Genomic DNA, 16,865 nt, shown 5'->3' with positions numbered 1-16,865 from the left:
AGAGGCGAAAGTGAAGATAAATCAATTATTTAATCCCACAAGTTTAAAAAAATTAACTTCTCCCTGGATTAGAGTAGAATGTGGTGTGACCAGTGTGGTGGTCTGGTGCGTGTTTACTTCTCCAGAAATCAGCAACAGCACCAACGTGCTCCCCGGGTTTCTCCTCCAGAGCGGCAATCAACAGCTGTCTGTCAGCTGAATCCGCTGGTCCAGCTCCATGATACATGCAATTTTTTTGCTCAACTTGAATATTTTCAACTGGCATGAAGACATGAATCACTCAAATTTCGCATATTTGTGTCATTTGTGTCGCCTGACACGAATAGATGCAAATACGTGTTCATTCACGGCTTTGCATTGACTTTGTTTGTATTCTAGCTGCATGAAAAATTTGTTTCGGGTTTGATGTGAACACATCATTATGATGTTGTGGAGCTGTTGATGCTATGGACAAGATTCAGCGCACATTCAAGAGTCCTTAAAACCAAACTATCAATTTTTTTGTTATTTGCTTTTGCAGGAAGTGAACTTGGACCCAAACTGTCTCTTTGCAGTGAAGCTCCTAATAAAGTCTGTTAAATCTGTGTCATTATCATTGTTTTGACTTATCATTTAATGCACATATACGAAAGATCTTTTTCTCATAATGGCATTTTATCTGATAATTATGAGATCTCACAATTACAAGATACAGATCTTATATTTACGATAATAAAGATATATTATAGTAAGATATAAGCAGAAGTATTAAATACACACATGGAAGTCATAACTATGAGAAACTTGTTATGTATTTTACTGTGTTTGTTAAATGCAATGTGCCTCCATAATATTCAGTCTACAGCGCCAATAAAACCATGTATAAGCTTACTCATGTCCATTGACTACATATGTATTTTCAGAAAAACAACATTGATCTCTGCATCGTGTATGTCTTAGGTGTTGGAAAGTAGCCTCAGTCAGGCTAAGGTCATTTCTTGTGTGCATGGAAATGTATAAGTAAGGGTTGAACATCATTTTGATGAGTGTATCAACTCAGGTCGACACCGTGGAACTCAGTTTTACATAAAGTCGACCTACTTGACTCCACTGAAAGGTGAAAACTCGGTGATTTATACAGATTTTGAAGGCGCATTATCAACCAAAAATGAGAACCATTCTTCAATATGACAAGACAAGAAAGTACTCGTTCTCCCTTTCGCCCTGTTCAGAGGGAATGTTGACAAAAAAAAAAAAAAAAGAGAGAGAGCTATGCCTGCGTCTCATAACAGACAGCACATTCCCGAGCTGTCAGCGCACAGCAAGCACTGACACACACACATAAACAAATCATTATGCTGCAGGGACGGATGCATGAGTACACACAATCGAGTACAAAATCGAATACATTATCCTGGCAAAACTTGCATTGTCTGTATATGTATTTTCTAACAAGTCTGTCATGGAAACATGAGAAGATTAAATCACGGATGGAATTAAAATGTAAACACACCTAATTATACTACAGCTATAATAAATAAATCTCAACTCTCTTACACAAAGGGAGGGATAGCAATCAAACAGTAACTCAGCCCAAATGGGTGACATGACTCATAGCACAATAATTTAATTTTCAACGGGCATTTATGAGGATGAAAACAATCAAAGACTTCCCAGAAGCTGCAGCTAGTATCCATTAGATTCAGTAGATTCTGCTCTTTGATAATGGCAATGCCCCGAGACAGACACTGGGCGATTCCCATCTCCAGGCTCATGACTAATCTCTAACAACGATCTGTTCTTTATAAGGCTTACATAATGTGCTGTCATTAGTCATGTTCCATGAGCCATATGTTGAGCTAATTGACAATAATGGCAACAATCAGGATGCAGTGGAAAAGCTGTGGAAAATAGCACACACTGAACAGACCAGATGTTTTTGTTTTGCCTCTGTTCATGGTATCTTTTTTTTTTCCCCCTCAAAAAATCATCATCATCTTGATTTTCTGTTTGTTTTTCATTTTATACTTTATTTCAGGGTTTTGCTTTATGTCACACCCTGCTGCTGCTGCTGCTGCTGCTGTCGTCTCACTCTCCACCGTGTGCAGTCTGGAGGAAGCAGAAATCGGTCTACGAGTATCCAGAGTAATTGATATTACTCACATGGCTGTTGAGTCACACAAATGTAATTTCGTGATACTTTAAACATGACAAATGAGATTTTCTCTCACCTATATTGTGTCGGGGTGGTAGCAGAAGTCTCAGTGGCATGTTTCTAAACATTGACACATAAAGCATTTATACAAGACCACTGGGAAAGTGGAAAAATGAGTTTAGGGCACAAAGCCTCTCTAACCTCGTATTGTGCTACTTTCTGGTGTTGTTAGATAAGGAGGCGGATGAGTTGAATGAATAAATTAGAGCAAAACCATTATTATTTGGAAATATAAATAAAGTTTTTGTCAGCTGAAATCCATACACATACCTCCACTATAGGTATTACTGTGCTAGCTGTTAGCTATTTGCTTGGATACATTTATATAAGATGTCAAGATGTGTCATCAAAAATATTTTTACATTTTACAGGAAAAGAGGGATTTTGTTGATGATTTAGCATGTAAGATATGAATAATTAACACAGGGACACAGGATTAATTACCTGAAACCAACTGCTAGTGAAACCATTTAGCATATAGTCTTTTTTTTTTTGTTTGTAAGACCTAAAGCTTGACTTTTAATCCAAGGTTATTTCAAAAAAATGTACAGGACAAAACATGTGTTACCTTGAGAGTTATTGGAAATCCACTGAAATCAATCTGAGCCGCAGCAGAAGCCAAGAGACGGATATTAAAATCTGGCAGCTGCATTTCATACGACTGTAGCTGAAGTAAGATAGATTTATTTCAACATACAGAGCAGTGTGCATTATGTATAACATTAATTAATCATAATAATAAACTATTTACATAGCACTTTTCTTAACAATGTTACAAAGTGCTTCACAAAAAGATAAAATACAAAAAGATAAAATGGAATAAAACAATAATAATAAAATATAAATGGATTTAATGAAATAAAATTGATAAAGAAGAGTTTCAGATCATCAAAAGATTCGAAAATTCATTTTAAAAATACATCCTGACTCAAGAGAGAAATAGATTTCACACGAGAATGTTTTTGTCTGGTTTGAAGATAAATTATAGAAGCTGATTATTTTTCCATTCTTCAGTTAAATAAACAGCTCTCGTTTTTTTATCAGTAGAACGTAGAAGATATGAAGCTCACGAGCCTTTTATAATATCTACAATCAGCTTTTAGATATTAAGAGAAAAAAAAAGAAACCGAGAGCTCAGTTTTTTTTCCTGGGAAAGTCTGCTGGGTGGTTTCGTGATCCGTATCAGACATCAAAACAACATGTCTTTAGCGGTTGTAGGGAAAATACACATTAATATCATCTTGGAGCGCATCTCAGATCTGAATGTGCAATATGAAAGTGAAGACAAAATGTGAATGATGGGAGTAAAAACTAATCGGGGCAGATGTACCTTCCCCCCCTGAGGAAAATCCCTCCACTTCTCCACCATCCACAGATGGATGTCTCCAAGGCTGACGGTTGGAAAGCAACTCGGCAACCTATCTGTTTTGATCATCAGATTTCTGACAGCACTACTGATTGTAGATCACGTAACATGTTTACAACGAGAGCGTCTCCTCCTCCTCCTCCTCCTCCTCCTCCTCCTCCTCCTCCTTCACTCTTGATTTGCCTTGCTTGCAGATTTTCCTCCATATGCAGCAGTTTTCTGGATGGCATGCATCTCCTGATGAATGAAAGAGACCTTTGGTCCCCTTCAGCTTTTGTGTGGAAGTGGAAGCCATGAAAGTTGAGTGAGGTTGCAGCCTAAAATTGGCACGCGATAATTCACTAATGACATCCCGTGCACTTCAAACATGAAAATAATAAATGTGATCATTACGAGCATCTCTATACAATTTAACAGCTTAAAATAAAAAGAACAAAACATCATAAAACAAAGAAAACTGCAACCACTCCGTTCACTTTTCCAGGTTTTTGCCCTGAGGCTATAAAAATCAGTATTGGACCAATTTCTCTTTGTATTGTTCCAAGCTCGCCCACACTATGCCAGACTTGCTCAACCTGAACAATTAGAGTTGACCCATAGTCACAGCATTACCGGTGGTTTGGCCCTGTGTTTCAGCCTGGCTTTAGTAACAGCGGGTAAGACAGAGAGAGAGTTTGGAAGTGCTGGTGCGGTGAGGCTTTCCATCACCTCAGCTACTTAACGCCCAGGAGAATGACCCATATGGAATCCATATGCATGGCCAGCCTTTCCCTGAATGGGTTAATGTTGGTCACGGCCAGGTTGTCATGCTTCAGGGGCACCAAGGCTTTGATGGAGCACCTCTTGGTTTAACGCCAGAGCCTGCGGGATTCGGTCAGGCAAGCTCTTTCCTGGAACATCTGAGGTATGTCGAGTGACTTCAAGCTGTGGTTTTGGAGCGTTTGTGTTCATTATATGTTTTGTTCTTGGCTTTAAGAGAGAATCTCCATATGGAGAAACATAATAACAAAGATAACTGCCAAACATCCAGGTAACAGTTTTATATTTTTGGTATGCTGTACACTCCATTTATACTGATGTCATGCTCTTCTGTGACCGTTTCTTTGGCACGGAGAACCAAGTTTGCTTTCCACCTCGAAGCCTTGCGGCGCTATAACTCTTCAAAAGAGTTCATGCGCGGCAGAATGGGCTAATTGGGTGGAAATGTGTTGACATTTCACCAACACATCTCTCCAGAAGAAGTTCCGACAGTAGCATGAGATGTATCCAATCAATTATTCAGACGATCTAGGCATGAATGAGACGAGCGTGCACCCGGCCTCCGTTGGACACACAGTACACTGGCCTCCTGCTTCAGAAACTAATGGTTCGTTTAGAGAACGTCTGCTACATCTGCCTAGTTTTCTGCATGGAATCACCTGTGATCACTCGTGCATCTCTCACCTGGAGGTGACACTTTGCACACTCGTCCTATTCGTTTCATGTTGACTGGCAGACATCATGCTTGTAGCTTATCTATTTTATTTGTCATGGTCTTTTATCTGTTCCTCCTTTTGTATTTTAAATCTATTTTCATTTCTCATGTGCTCGTCTCAAATTGTTTCACTCTTTAGATTTGTTCTGTCTTATTATCATCTGTAAAGGCCAGTTCATAGCGTCCACGTCTGCACGGCCGCAGGTGTCGGCGTGGCGTAAATGTCATCATCTGCCAATGTTTCAAAATCTGTCACAGTGTGGACTGTAGGTAGTACAGGCGTGCCAACAGCATGTTCACTAAAAAAAAAAGCAAACAGGACGCTTGTATCATTTACTGTATGTGTTGTATTCCGATTTTCATCAAGCGGTCACACACAGTGTTTTCTTTTTACGACTTTTTCTTGTTGCAGTGCCACATGCAGGAACTCTTCAGCTTCATTCAGGCTGAAAAGCGTTAAAACACTGCTAGGGGCTACGTTGTAAAACAATGAAATACAATCCATTATAGTTGAAGTCGCATTTAAAGGCTTATCAGAAAAACACTTCTGTGTATGCAGACCCCTGATTGTAGTGTGTACAGAAGAGGATCCGCATCCTCGTGCAAATCTGCAGCTGTCTGCGGACACAGAACGCAGAACCATGAATTGACCTTAAAGCACTTTGAATTGCGCTAACCTGTATGAAAGGTGCTATACAAATAAAGTTTGTTTAATTGATTGATTGATTGATTGGTGTGCAGTTATTAACTTTCCACACAAGTGAAAGATTTCTTCCTTAGTGTGTTACTGTTTTTTTTTTTTGCCATTTCTGTGTTCATGATTTTTTGGGCAGGTCTGAAACGGTGGCTCGATGACATAGAGGGGTAACTAACACCTCCCCCTACTATATAAACACTAGAACACACATACTCATAGTTACTATTTTTACCTCGGGTTGTTTTAAAAACTTCCATCGGAGACGACTGGGATTCATTTTGGATAATCCGCTGTTATTGGTGAACGGGGCCATTTTCGATCGACATTAGAGCTCAAGGAGTTATTTTAAATCCAGCTGAAGCTTCCGTCGACGGGTGGAGCCGCCAGCAGCTTTGGCTTCAGCACCGGCCGCTCAGCTGGGAGGACGGTAGAGTCAGCGGATGCGGCGCCGCCCACTTCAGCACCGGCTGTGCAGCTGGGAGGTCCCCGGACAGAGAGAGAGAGAGCATTTGCTGGGCTTGTATTGGATTTTATTGGGGTTTATGCACATTGAACTGTTATTACTGTTTAGGCACTAGTTTGTGGACAGATTTGTAGTTCTTTCCGCCAACTGGAAGATCTCACGGCTGTTAGAAATTCTCCAGACCTCCGACTCGCAATATATTTCCCCAGATGTTTCAGTCTGTGAATGAGGCCACAAAGAAAAAAAACAGCATGATCTCAAAGAAATACATGAAATGACCACGACATCGCGTTACACGGCGGTGGCACGTAAACGTGTTAAAGTTACGTGCCGGTACCACAGAAACAATGCCAACGGAAAGTCAATTAGGATCCTTTGTTGTAGTAGACACACGAATATGACCCGGAGAAGTGACACAGTTCAGATGACGTTTATATAAGGTCACAAATTTCCATATTCGGAGACGTTTGGGTTGGGTGGATGGCTCGATAGATGGATGGCAAAAAGTGGACTGCTGCTCACTTCCTGTTTCCAACCACAAGTCAGGACTGTTTTTTAAGAACCATAACCACGATTGTCGTGGTGTTTATTGTCGCCATGACGATGAAGGTTACCTAACTTTAAGGGAGTTGTAACTTTAACCCACGCAACATTTCAAATGATCATTTTAACCGAAACCGTAATATTTCCCAAAACCTCCCCGACTGTTTTTTTGTGCCTAAATCTACCCAGACCTTAACCGCAGCGTTGTCGCACCATAAGACATAAATATTCTTTAACAGCGATTCGTAACGGTTTTGGAAAGCACAGCCTGATCTCACTGAAATATACGAAACGACCACCCGCCGGTCGGTCGTGGTCGTTAAGAGGTCACGGTCGTTTCACCTGTTTCTGTGACAAAAAAAAAGGAACAAACTTTTCTTTTAAGTCATTTGTCGATTTAATTGCGCAAATCTGCGAGTTGACCTCCCCTCATATAAAACTTCCTCTCCTGTCTGCACCGTTTTCACCACCTAGAAGCATCTCAGATTTCAAAGACTGATATAAATCCCACATGTGCTCACCGCCACATCTCCACTCTGTCCCACATCTGTCCCTGCCCCTTCCTTTTTTTTTTTTTACAGCACATTCTCATTGGATAGTCTGATAAGGTCCTTAAAATCCAATTTATCACTATTATGCATTTCTGTGAACAACCTCAAGCCATTATTCAAATGATGCCGGCGGAGAACAGGCTCTTCCTGTGGGTTCGAACGCAGCCAAGGGTGAAGTTGGAGAGACCAGAACTGATCTTCCTGGATGTGATTGTCTCTAAACGTGATTGTGATTAGGAGAAAAATACTGTGTACAGCTACCATCTGTGTGTGTGTGTGTGTGTGTGTGTGGGAGAGAGAGAGAGAGAGAGAGAGGAGAGGCAATGGGGGTGTTGCTGATGGGAGTGGTCATGTACAGGATGCAGTGTGTGGGGAACTTGGGGGGAGGAGATGAGGAGGCGGGGGGAGTCGGGGCCGATGGTGGCGTTCATTACACACACCAGTGCACACACATAACCCGAGCTCAGACACGCAGCCATCACTCACACACACACACACACACACACACACACACACAGACCTGCCACACATACATACATTCCTGCAGGCAGAGAGGACAAACCGCCTGTGATTCACCTTCCTGCCTGTCACACAGCTCACAGACTAACATGAACACACATTTTTGCCTCTTTTTTTCCATCTTTCTGTCCTTCTTTCAAAGCACGTACAGTTACAGTTCATTTATTATTCTTTTATCTTTCCCTCTCTCACTCCTCTGTTCATTGTTTGAATAACAGTACAGCACTCATCAGTCCTGTTCTAAATGTCAACACTATCCAAACAGACAGATTACTCATGTTTCCACCAAAAAACTTTTTTGGAGTGCAATTACCTCTCTCTCTTTCTCTCTCTCTCTCTCTCTCTCTGCTGTTTTTAGCAGCTTGTAAAAACTTGTCAAAGCACAATAGGCATTAAAACTCACAAACGTCTCTCTAACTCCTTGTTAGGTTTTTTTACAGAGAGACGGGTCAGGTGGTTTTTGTCTGACACTTGTAAAAGTCTCCAAAAAAACAAACAGTAATAAATGGACTCAAAGTGCATGAACTCGTCTCTGATGCGGTCAGGTCTGGAGGACGATAAGGATTCACTTGCGAAAATAATAAACGTGTCAAATTCGTGTTTTCACGTGTGGAAGAAGAAGAAGAGCATATTGTGAATTTATGTGACTTTATCACACACGCATATAATTATTGTTTTGACATGTGATGTTTTACACTTAATATGATATTTGCCAGTTTCATGTAAATGTATCAAATGAAATGTGAATAAAATAGTTTCACACACATCCTGTTAATTCTGATTATTTTTATCAACCGTGTTAAAATCTGATTTATTTGAGAAATACAGGTGAAAATTAAATTAAAAAGATACAATTTACAGATCAGTTTTTTTTTAACTTGCTTTTTACTACAGATTTGCTTTATTATTTGGGTTTCCTTTATGAAAAACTAATAATAAATCCAGTATCTTGTCTCTATTTATTTAAATGAGTAATTATTAAGTTTTATTTCAACATTTTAAAAAGATAATTCTAATGCAAATATTCATCTTTAAAACTGCTATTTGCAGTGCACACAGTCTAGTTTATTGTTTTTGTTTTTTTCTTTACTTCGAGGGTTTATGATGCATAATCAACACCTCATTTGCATTTTCTCCGAATGATTCTTTATTTTATGGTTGCGAGAGGACTTTGTTTACTGTGAACTATCGTAACATTCTGTTCTGTTGCAGCAGAAAACAACATTCACAGAGACTTAAAATAAACAGATCGGGGATATTCTTTGGTAAAAATTGAAAAACAACAAAAAAACTACAGTGATCATTAAGGATAATCCATCCTGCAAAGGGCCCGGAGCTCGCAGCCATCTCTCGAAACTATTGACCGTGGAAGGAGCAGGGAATTTTTGCTGGTTTCTATCACTGCTCGACTCCATCCCATTACAACAGATTCAGGTCAGGGACCTTGACAAATGATTGGCTGTGTCTATGTGACCCACTGGCCCAATCAGCACAGGACGTCTGGATGAAATTGCAGGGCAGATAATGTTGCTGGCAGACTCATCATTAATTACTGCCCTTCTATCAATATCTAATTATACTAGCTGTCTGGCTGAGCGCGAAGGAAGATGAACCTCATACTAGAAGACTTTATATTGGCAATATAGCCACCAAGTCGTGATGCCGTCCCTGTTAAAGCAGCCGTTTTCCACTCGGGTCATCACTGCCCAAAGCTCTGCTGGATTTCATTTTAGCTGTTTAATCAGAGGCTATTTTACTCCCGGGATGCAAAGTGAATGCAATTAATTTCCATTAACCACCTGGCAGGAAAGATAAAACAACAGTAGTGTGAGTCTGAGAAACAACGCCGTCTCACTCACACCTCATATGTTATGTCTACATTAAGTCAGCTAATGGTGGATTTGTTTTTTTAATATATTTTTTTTCCAAACACGACAGATTCGACGGGGGATTAAAGCAAGAGAAGATTTGTGAGCCTGAAAAATTGTCCAGTAGGAAATGTGCACAATGTATTGAATTATTATTATGAAGTGTTGTATGAATTTAAAACTGCTCTATGGCTGAAATTGGGCATGAAGCCTGAGAAGTTTAAGCCTTGTTTGAGCTATTACAACTGTTACATCATTTACAGTTTAACTGAAGGATACGTTTTTGTTTAAATGAGCAGATCACTTTAAACTGATTTCCACCTGGATGTTGTTTCCTCATTCATGTTTCTTTCCTGCTGCAAGAAGATGCTGACCTGAGATTATAGAAAACACATGAGAACAGCTCAAAATATTCCAGAAGAGAAACTGAGGATTTTTTTTTTTTTTTTTAAATGCAAAAGGAAAAGAAACACTGCTGAATATGCACCAGAAGCGGGGGCAGGCTTTTGAAAAGGTCCCCAAGCAGAATCCCATCCACCAAACATGTTTTTGACTAGACACCAACCAAACTGTAAAATATCTGGTAGGTCTAATATTATTAGGGAGGGGGGGGGTTATAGCCCAGCAGCAGGTATTAGCTAAAACCAGGATACCCTTAACAATGAGAATATAGTATAATATATATATAGTATAATAAGGAGTATGGTATGCTGGAGTATCAAAATAAATCACAAACTGCCACATTTATTCATTCATTCATTAAACTGTTCAATTATATCTTTTGTAAATTTGATCTCACACATGTTCAATTCATGCTGCAGAATTTCTCTTCACTTTATTTTTATTTATGTGGGTTCATGGCTGGAAGAAGAAGTCAAATTTAGTCTGAAAAAAAAATCAGTGCCAGTCACATTATGTATAATGTATTTTCATGGGTAAATTTGATGTATTGATCGGGACAGTGTGCGGTTTTAAATATTAAAGATGCACTGCAACGGAGTTAGCTCGAAACTAATTTGCATCCACAATCAAAACATAACAAACAGCACGACAACAAACAGTAAAAAGCACAAAAAGAAAAAACACACAACACATCATACAAAATACAAAATACAAAGCTTCACACAACAGCACATCACATACACCCACAATGTCAATTAGAAATGTGTGATCGTAGAATAATAGTGCACATCACATCATTATAAACCCCACAAATTTCCATAAATATTTGTCAGCGACATGAACTCTGTGTCAAACAAACAAACAAAGTTAGTGGTTGTATTGTAAATGGAATTTATTATGCAGTTTTCCCTTTTTTTTAATAAATAAATATAAATTCCTGGATTCTTCCTTTTAAAGCATAAAAAAACAAAAATGATAATTAGTCCTAAACATAGTGCAGACGTGTACATTATGTTGTTAAATAACAGACCCGGAGGAAAACTCACACAGGAAAATATTCATCTTTATAATTAGTGTTGACTTCAGGGACACTTGTTCAGAGTTGGAAAGTATTGATTTGAGATTTGTTTATTCATTGATCCATCGTTGTTCCCTAAAATTGTTCAGGGTGCACGTTGATAGAAAAAGAACGTGTTAAGAACAAGAACTGAACACTAGTGTTTGTGTTTCTAAATCATCAGAAACTCGCTCTGTCAACCCAGCACCACGGAAATCTAAACAAGTAATAGCAGGAATGAACTTAGGGGCACTTGTTTTCATCAGGAGGGATATTTATAGGGCATATCAAGTCTCAGAAATAACAGTCTTTGTATGTTACGTCAATAAAACAGCTGAGGGTAAAGACACACACCAGATAAAAGTTTGGACCTCTAACAAAAATACCATTAAGGTAATCAGCGTGCAGTTGGAAGCTCTTCGACACAGAGACACAGTGCATTAGCTGAGGTATGTGGTGAGGAGCAGGCTGGTTATTTTGGCAGTTAGATCATTGTTGCATTAATGTGTTTCCCTCAAGAGGACGGTGCAGCTGTCCTTGAGTAAAGCACTTAAATACTATTGCCTCAGTAAACACTCTGCTGCCGAGCGGTCGAACAAGGGAGACTACTGCGGATGGATCGGTCTGCTGTTGTGTAGCTGAGGTGAAAGTCGAGCTGAAGAACAGCGTTATGTTTTAATATAAATGTTTTTTTTTTTTAAAAAGGCCAGATCATAAGAATGAGCAAACATTAGTGAAAGCCTCGTGTGATTTCTATAGTTTCACAGGAATTAGGAAAAGATGCTAGTAAGCTTTAACAAACAACATCCTGCAGGAAGCGGCTCAGTTTATTGTCAGTAAACAAACACAAACTTTTCACAATATGGTTGTTATGGCACAGCATGGAATCAAATTAAACTGGTTTTGTCAATTATTAAGATATTTTGGTTTAAACTTCACAAAATGATGCTGAGAGCAGCTATAGAGGAAAATTTATTTAAATTCTTTATCTGCTTGATTTCAGTATTAGAGTAGGTCATCTGTATAATAATAAAAATATAAATGCTTTTACTATGTTAGTGTTCACAGGTCATGCAGGTCACTGATCATATACGACCATATTTCTGACAATTTTTACTTAGAGGTTTATGCTGAGATTAGATTACATGATATCTTTCCAGGTAACCAAAGCACACAGGACACAGAACAAAGTTTCCTCCTTCAGGTTTCCTTAAAATGTTCACTTACTTACGTGTTTAACGTTTCCTCCTTATCTTAGTTTTATACTTAAGGAATCCCTTTAAAGTTTGTTAAATCGTTCCAGCACCCAAAGTGAGGAAAACAACTTTAGGTACCTCTGACTCTGTCTTAACCCCAACAAGGCCGAGTTCATGACGATAAATGAAGTAAACGAACGCATCCTTAGAAGAGATACGCTTAACGACGAGCAATTGATTTCATATTATAGATTTGACCAGCAGTCAATTTGTCCGACCGTCTACAGCTGGATCATTCTACTTTCCTCAGCTGTGCTCTTCAGACCGTATTGCAATTAATGATTGCTCCTCAATTTCATGCTAAGAGATCTTTCCAGTAACAGTCGAGGTATTTCATGCGCCGCGTCATTCACCGAGTTTCAAACACCCTTATCCATCTGCTGCTGTCTAAACAAGAGGAAGATGAGATAGTGGTGCACTTCTTTAATGTCGTTGACTTCCCGAGAGTGTAATGAAATCAACAATACATAAATATCTCGTTAGACGATGTCATCTTTATTATGAACGACTGTACGGAGATTTCTTTCACTGTCAGTGATGTATTTAGCGTTAACAGGTACTTCAAGTCACATCATATTTCAAGTAAGCTGTGAGTTTTGTTGGATTCCCTCCTGTAATTAGTTATCTCTTTTTTTGGCCAGAACAAAAGCAGTTGTCGTATCTTTTTCGGACCTCTTCGCCAGACTTCTTGAATTAATTTTCGTTGTAATTTCCTCCCACATTCGTTGTTTTCTGTTTGAGGATCAAATTTACTTTTCAGTATGTGCCCTCTCACTTTTTATTGTACTCCTCCAGAAATATAATCTTTTCCTCCTCTGACCAATTAGGTCTTCTTTTCCTCCATTTTTTTTTTTTTCACTATAGGCCAACTTTGTGAAGCAATAACACGTTAGGCAATAACAGGTATCATAAGCGCCAGTGCAAGCAAACAAACGGTCTCAGTAGAAACGGTCGTATTTTACTGCTATGAACTATGCACACGGATTTCTAAACCGAGAGTGTAGATTTATACACGGCTCCTTTTTTTATCTCAGTTGAGCTCAGGGGGGGTTTTATGCTACCTACTGTAATACAAACCACCAGTAAAGTTTTCACACAAGACAAGATAAAGTGCTTAACTGATCTTTATCAACTCCCCCCCACGTTTGTGAGGTCAAGCAATTGTCAAGTTGATTTCAAGTAGTTTGGATTCAACATTAGATATGAGATGTCATGTTGATGTTTCCAGCAGCTAGCCTATGTGGAATGAAAGCTTTGTTTGGCTTTTCTTTTTAGTCTCTTAACTTTGCACAAACATTCAACAACTATATAAAGGCAGACATCCATCACAGAAGAAGCAAAGACAGCCATTTCCCCTTTGAGAGCAATCTCAATAATCCAGCATACAATGCAGCCAAAAGTTGTGTTTTGATTAAAAAGTGCAGTTACTATTTTTCTTCTTCTTTTTTTTTTTTTTTTTTTGGCTTTCTAGGCGATCATCATTTTCACTCCGTGTACTTGCACATTAAATCTAAAACAGGGTGCCAGAGGTTGATTATGAGTGATTTTGAAAGACTTTTCTTGGAAATACACCTGCTGATGTGCAACTATAAGGAAAAAAAAAGAACAAAAACAAAAAAAAGATGACAAAAACATGTTTCTGTAAGATTTCTGCCGTCATATCTGAGCGTGCCGCGAGACAGACAGCTTGTCAACAGTTGTCTGAACAGCAGTTTGTCACCTCCCTGCTGTTTTACCTCCCTGCTTATTTTAAAAGAGTATAAAAACCTGTAGGTCAATTATTTTCAGTAAGCCTCTGAGCGCAGATTATTTCACAGACGACTTCTGGGAACAATAATCAATGCTTCTGGCTGTCAGCAGGAGCTACCTTGAATTGAAAGACCAGAATAACTTATGGGGTTTGTTAGGGGAAAAAAAAATAAAAAATGTTATGTTGTTTCTTCCTGCATTGTTCAAATGCTTCTTATTGTGCTGCCACATCACGTCTTGCATTCAACAAATCTTCCAGCGAGTCTCATAGGGAGGAATACGCTGTCAATATTCTTGTGAGGAGGGGATGTCTGCTAATTTTTTTTTTTTTTTTTCTCACACTGACAAGTTCAATGTTCTTGTAAGGACATATTTGCATGGACCTGTGCAAACAATGTTAAGGCAAGGAACACTATAATACGATTGACTTAATTGAATTCTGTGGGGAAACTGAGTCATGGTGGCTGCGAAGAACGGAGAGCTCAAGAAAATGAATAAAAAGGCAATTGAGGATATAAATATTTATAAGCCTCTGTGATGCTTATAAAAGTTCCCAGTTTGAAAGAAACCTCAAAATGATGGCATTTGACAGACTGCTGCTAAAACATTAACATAAAATGGAAGAGTGAGCAAAATTTGAATGAATGTCGTTATGAGGAAGGAAATTCTGTTTTTACTGTGTTAAAAAAAAAAACCTATTACCAGTAAACCTGTGCAGTTTCTTAAAAGAACATGTTTATTATACATAAAACTCTACATAGATCTCTGCAATTACCTTCATACAAAGTAGAGAAGATTATAGAAATCTCTATATGAACAAAGTGACATAAACCTCAACTGATTTTATTGTATTGTGTTTTATGGTTATGTTATTTTTCTATTTATATAATGTTCTTACAAGCTGGGAAGAGAGCAAAGCAGTGAAATCCAAAAACAATTATCCCTCAACTCTGATGTTAGGGCTGCAACTTTTTCCATTATGGAGTCATCTGTAAATTCTTTTATAGATTAGTTAATACATTTTTTTAAGTCTATAAAATGGTGAAAATCAACAGTCCAAAACCCCAAAGATATTCAACATAACAGTTACAATACGGGTGTAACAGTAACCGTAACAGTATGTATGTATTTCCTCCCGAATCGTTCGGTACAGGACATTCAGTTCAGCTCTGTGACCCAAACAATTACTGTTAAAATCATTTAATAATTCATTTTCTCCAACATGTGGAACAATAATTCAAGAGCGCCAGTTCCACCCAGAGCGTTTTGGCAGCACACCACTTAGCTGTCATTGATGTATGCTAGCTAGAGTGCAGCTCAGGCCGCGTATTTCTGTCAGAACCCGCCCCAAGTCCAAGAGAGTAGTAACCCAAGTAACCCGACCCACAGTAACCCGACCCGAACCCGACAGACATTCTGTTTTTTATGTCCGAACCCGACCCAAGCCAGATGCAGTTGATGTATGTGTTGTGTTCATGCGTTGTCACAAGTAACAAACCCCAACACTGAACAGGAAGTCGCCCAACACAGACAGTAGGTCCATCATTTTTATTCATTTTTACATTATTTTCACTAAAAAGAACTTGAAGCACCATGTCAAGTAGGCTGGCCCAGCCGACGTGACCGAACCAGCCAAAGCCGCCAAACTGAGCCCAACATGAAATATAATTTCTATATTTTTGTATCCACCCTCTGATGCTAATCGGCTTAGCCAACGTAGCCTGGTTACCCTGTAGTGTTGTTACCGTCAGAATGACAAATGAAAGACCATTAACACTGACCGAGTGCAACACTATTAAATTATAATTAAAATATGCTCCGTTATCTCCATCATGAAACAATATCATGTCATATCATGTGGTTTGGTCCCTCCGACTGATATATTATTATATATGACATCATTATATTATTAATACTGAAGCATCAGTGTTGGAGCAGCATGTTACTGTTGTAGCTGCTGCAGATGGAGCTAGTTTAAACTACTTTATATACAGTTAGACCATAAATAGCATAAAACAGGTGTCAGCAGGTGTCCAGGCTCCTTACAAGAAACAGAAAAGATTGTTTTCCTTTTTCCGCTGCAGCACAAATAAACTGTTTCAGTAACAGTTTTGACCAATGAGCCATTGTTGGATGTCTACATTTTTCAAAATATAAAGACCAGAATGTTATTTTCTACCTTACTCTATTTTTCTTATTTTTATACTTCTGCATTAAGGGGTTACACTGTAACTACAACAGCTACGTGCATGTAGTCTCCAAAACATCGTATAATATGGCTTAATTGCCATGTAGTCAAATGTCTCCAGTTGGATTCTGGACATGTACTTTTTTTTTGCATGTTAAGCGTTTCTCTCTACCAAGGTTTCCGTCAGAGTCCTGCTCATATAAACGTGGCACTTAATTCATTCAAGAAATGTTGCCTGTGAACAAAATCCAGGGAGAAATTACATTTGCCAACACAACATGATTGGGAAAACAGTTCAGTCCTCTATGAACATAATTTCTAGGAGACAGGGATGGCGATGGCAGATCATGAATCGTTATTGAAACGGTAATTTGCAACAGTTTTGGACGACACCTACAAACTTGATGAACTATGTCATCGAGCTGATAAAGCTGTCAGATCAGGAAACTCTCATATGAGTTAAAGACATATTAACGAACAAGGACGTCTTGTTGAGAAAAGCAGCGTTTGAGAAGCTGGAACCAGTGAATCTGTTAAA

The 16,865-nt window shown here is 38.7% G+C and overlaps 1 long non-coding RNA gene across 1 annotated transcript; it reads right to left on the bottom strand.

Moving 5' to 3' along the window:
* Positions 1-1,319: 1,319 nt before the first annotated feature.
* On the bottom strand, positions 1,320-6,628 carry LOC137190926 (uncharacterized). Its single transcript, XR_010930321.1, has 3 exons — positions 2,763-6,628; positions 2,211-2,254; positions 1,320-2,109 (listed from the first exon to the last, which is right to left on the bottom strand). It is a non-coding gene; the product is annotated as an uncharacterized lncRNA (long non-coding RNA).
* Positions 6,629-16,865: the final 10,237 nt, after the last annotated feature.

Source organism: Thunnus thynnus, chromosome 10, assembly GCF_963924715.1.
Source record: "Thunnus thynnus chromosome 10, fThuThy2.1, whole genome shotgun sequence".
In the NCBI taxonomy this organism is placed as follows: domain Eukaryota; kingdom Metazoa; phylum Chordata; class Actinopteri; order Scombriformes; family Scombridae; genus Thunnus; species Thunnus thynnus.
This window is presented reverse-complemented; position numbering and strand designations above follow the sequence as displayed.